Source organism: Octodon degus, unplaced genomic scaffold (assembly GCF_000260255.1).
Source record: "Octodon degus isolate 3935 unplaced genomic scaffold, OctDeg1.0 scaffold00067, whole genome shotgun sequence".
In the NCBI taxonomy this organism is placed as follows: domain Eukaryota; kingdom Metazoa; phylum Chordata; class Mammalia; order Rodentia; family Octodontidae; genus Octodon; species Octodon degus.
The window spans coordinates 11,544,550-11,549,175 of NW_004524643.1; the positions used below are offsets into that span (position 1 = coordinate 11,544,550).

Consider the following 4,626-nt stretch of genomic DNA (forward strand, 5'->3'; position numbering starts at 1 on the left):
GCATATATAAATCTAAGCCCTATGTTTTGGGGAAAGGTTGAAACTTTAATTCTTCCTAAATTAACATGTAAGTTTAACACTACCAAAATCTTAATGGATTTTGGTGAGGAAGTGTAATTAAATAATTTCTAAGTTGATTTGGAAGAAAAATATGGTCAAGAAGATCCAGATAGTGTTGTATGAAAGGAGAGAAGGTTAGCACTCCCCTTGACAAGGATGGAAGAAGCCCTCAGGCCTGACAACACGCATACGGTTAAGGCACTGCCACCTACTTTGTGGCATCTAACCACTGTTTTTGAGTTGGACACGGCCACAGAACTGAAGACCCCAGAAGACACCCACATGCTTTAAATTACAAATTTCTTCTTCTCCCTCCTCCTTTGTTTTTGGGTTTTTTTTTCTTTTTTTTAATGAGTGTGAATATTGTTTTTAGGTTTGTTTTGTTTTACTCTTGTCTTTCCCTTTTTTTCTTTCCTATCTTAGCAAGTTCCTGAGGCTTGAGTAATCTCTTTGCTCTTTTAGCCTTGTTTCTAATCTCTTTGTTTTTTTGTGTATCTACTTTTTGCTTCTTATCCTTTTTAACTTTTATCCACTAGGGGTAAAATTGCTCTATTGAGTGGGTATTTACTGTACAGAATTTTCTGATTTTTCTCATTTTTTTATGTTACTGTAGATCTTGTACCTATGGTGAAAGTTGGCAAATTATTAGTTATCACAGTTTGCCATTTTCTTTTCTATTCTGTGTTTGATGCTGTTGTTACTTCTGATTGTACCACTTTAGCCAAGAAAACATAGTTGTGATCCATTTGTCTTCTCTGCATGCCAATATCTAGGCTGTCTGGGGATCATAAACAACACTACAGTATAGTACCAAAAAACTGGGTGTTAGGCCAAGCAGACAGCACCCTCTCATTCCTAATAAACAGAAGAGGCAGGATCCTGGGACACATTCAAAAGCCAGACGCCAGAGATACCTAGAAGACATCTCTGAAAAGTTGTCATTTCCTAGGGGGTCTCAATAGTAGTAATAAAACTGCCTGCCATAAGAAATTTATAAGCCTCAGTACAAAATGCAAATTTGAAAAACAGAAAATGAGAAAATGCTGAAGCAAGATGCACCCCATCATCCCCAGTTCACCCGAAGTAAATCAAGGGCACACTGAAGTGGAAGAAATAAAAGATTTCCTCACTGAATTTCATTAAACGGAGGCAGGAGAAGTCACAAAACGGGTCAGTTAGTCACTTGACAAAAACAAAACAAAAACAAAAAGATGATGACCATAATGAAGGAAATGATTAGTAGATGTAGAGTAGATATAGACAAAAAAAAATAAAATAGAGGGGATTAAGAAAGGAATAGAGGGCTGGGGAGATAGCTCAGTGGTCTAAGCACCTGCCTGGCAAACACAAGGACTGGGGTTTGATCACTGGGACTGCCTGCTGTGCTGCCCCGGAATCCTGGGCATACAGTGCCAACTGCCAAAACTAGGTGTAGTGGCACATGCTTATAATCCAAGAGCTGGGAAGGCTGAGACAGGAGGATCACTATGAGTCTGAGCTGGGTAGCGAGACCCTGTACCAAATAAATAAATAAATAAAAAGAAGATCCAGATAAAGTAGGAATAGTAAGTGAGACATTCCCTGTAAGTCATTTTAATTACAGGAGCAAGCAAGCATAGAGAGGTTGCGCAGTTAGCCCAGTCACACAACAATCAGCTGTCAAAATTGGAATTTGAGACTAGGCTGTCTTGCTCCAAGTCCATTCCTTCAACATGCTGAAATCCTGTTGTACAAGAAAGGCGGCACCACAGGAGTGGGTGATACAGTTCTTCTGTTTCAAACAATATTTACATAATCTTTTCTCTTTTTTTTGTTTTGTTTTGTTTTGTTTTGTTTTGTTTTGTTTTGTACTTAGTACAGGGTCTCACTACACAGCTCGGTCCTGGAGTGATCCTCCTGTCTCAGCCTCCCCAGCGCTGGGATTACAGGCATGCACCACCACACCCAGACTTGGTGGCCAGCTCATGGACTCCCTGTTAAATAAATGTCCCTGGGAACAGGGCCAGTTCAGCCCGTGGTCTATTTACATAATCTTAATGAAAACAATGAACGGTGAGATAGACAAAAATGGGGCATAAGAACATTAAAAAATTACTCAAGTGCATTGAAAAATGAGAGGAGGGAAGTTGAGGTAGCTGAAAGAGGAGCTACATAAAGAAATTTAGATCTTTACTTCTACTAAAGTAATCAGTAGGTGACACCTACAATTGAAAACAAACAAGAAATAGAAATAGAAGCAAAATGCATGTGGATAGGGCCGGAGATACAGCTCAGCAACACAAGTGCCTGCCTGGCAAGCGAAAGGTCCTGGGTTTGATCCCCAGTACCACAAAAACAAACACACATTAATTTATGCACCTACAATATTTCAGTGGCAATGGAATACCAATCTCTGACAAAACTAAACAAAAAAAGGGGGGATATAAATGAAGGACCATTTTGTATCTGTATATACAAAATAGTTAGGATAGATATACAGCTTCTTTCTCTTAATTCAGTGAGAAGAAACATTTGTACTAATAGTGTCTGGACAGGATATCATGTCTCATCTTGTACTATGAATAACTACTACGAAGACAACAATATGCAATGTATTAATCATTAAAACTGTTCCACTAACCTGTTTTGAAACTGACTCATTGCTATTTATTTCTCAATAAAATTAATTTAAAAAACACAAAATATCAGCAAAGTAATTTAAAGAGCTTAGAATGACTGCTTCCTTTAGACTGAAGGTAAATTAAGTGAGGGGATGTCCACCAGAGCCCCAGGCAGTGGGTAGAAGAATGAATGAAATGTACCTGTGGCAGCATGCATGAGATGTAAAAACACACAGCTGAGTAGGAAAAATGTCTACAGCACTATAATATTTATGTATGTTACTAATGTTACATGCATGTATAAATATTTCATATTCTAACATACACACAAAATAAGACAATGTGTACAACAAACATATTATAGCAGGTGTCTATCAGATGAGAGAGATTGAGATTGGAACAATAAAAGAAGACAGGAGGAGATGGCACAAATGAATAGAGGCATACACTTGCGATTTCATGAGCATGATTAACTCAACCTTCTGCGCCTATGGCTATCAAAAAATTAAATGAACCTTAGGAATAAAAATAGATGGAGCAAAGGGCTGCTATTTTCTTGACAAGTTTTATAGTATAGGTCAGCTTTCTAAGCCATGCACAAATATTCTTTGGATAACAATAAAATAAAATAAAAGCCGATGGGAGAAAGAAATAGGTACATTATTTAGAACCTCAAAGGTAATCAATGGAATAAAAATAATATTATCAAATTTGGAAAGGAGAGAAAGGGAAGGAAAGAGACACACTGTTTACTGTAGGGAACAAATAAATATCATGTAAAATTCAAAACTCAGATGTGAGAACAATATTTTTATTTTATATTATACTACTAATGAACTAAAGAAATAGTTTTTTAAAAGTTGCCTCTAGGGCTGGTGAGATGGCTCAGTGGTCTAAAGCACCTACTTAGAACAAGCTTAGCAAAGCACAGGGACCGCGGTTCAATCCCCCAGCACCACATGCCAGCCAGCCCCGCCCCCTGGTGGGCTGAGCTGGCCACACACACACACACACAAATTAATCAATTAATTAATTAAAAGTTGCCTCTAGAGGATTTGTTCTAATAGAGTTTGTAAATAGGATATCATGTCTGCATCTTGTACAGCAAACAACCACTAGGAAGAATGTATGCAATGTGTTAATTATTGAAACTGTCCTACCAATTTGGTTTTGAAACTGTCTCAGTGCTATTTGTTTATCAATAAAATTATGGAAAAAAAAAGTTGCCTCTAGAAATGGAGCTGAGGATGGTTAGAAGTCTGATTTTTTATCACAAACTCTCCTAGATAATTTGTATACGTAAATTTTTTAATTCCTTGCATTATTATTTTCAATGTCTATATTATAGTATATCAAATAGATATAAATTTGATTTTTAAAAATACTTAACTTTTATTGATCATTTATTTGGTACTACCATAAGCATCTTAAATGTATTAATTCTATTAGTTCTCATGATAACACTGTGAGATGGGTAGAGTTTCTTTCATTTTATAGGGAAATAGAAAAAGATTAATTCAACTATTAATCTTTTACCACTTAGCCAACCAGTGACAGAAAGGATGTGAACTCAGCTCGTCTGCAGGTACAGCCTGCAAGCCTAACTAGAAAAGAAGCAGTGTTCATAATTCAACCTGTCCCCTACCTCAGACATGCAGTTTGTGTGTAATTTTTCAGTTCCTACAAATAAATCTTTTGTGTCCCTGAGCCCTTAAACTAGGTAAGGTCCCCCAGCTCAATGCTGTTACCTGGTGGAGTTTTTTTGTTTGCTTATTTGAGCTTTGTTTGTTTATTTGTTTTTTAAAGACAGTACAAATCACCTGGTACTTCTGAATCACTTTATACATATGTACCTCTTTAAATACTTCTTAGGGGTGGTGAATGAAGGCAAGAGATAGGAAAAGGAATATTGTGGAACTGTCCTGCTTCAAGGTTGTATATGGTGAGATTTTTGGACTTATGTGTA

At 36.9% G+C, this 4,626-nt stretch overlaps 1 protein-coding gene and 1 non-coding gene across 2 annotated transcripts in view; one reads left to right on the top strand and one right to left on the bottom strand.

The window, feature by feature from the left end:
- The window catches only part of Tph1 (tryptophan hydroxylase 1), a 24,299-nt gene that overhangs the window by 17,058 nt on the left and 2,615 nt on the right, over window positions 1-4,626 (bottom strand). The gene's annotated exons all lie outside the window — the stretch shown is intronic.
- Window positions 173-298, top strand: LOC111817725. The gene has a single exon (XR_002821860.1). It is a non-coding gene; the product is annotated as a U6atac minor spliceosomal RNA (small nuclear RNA).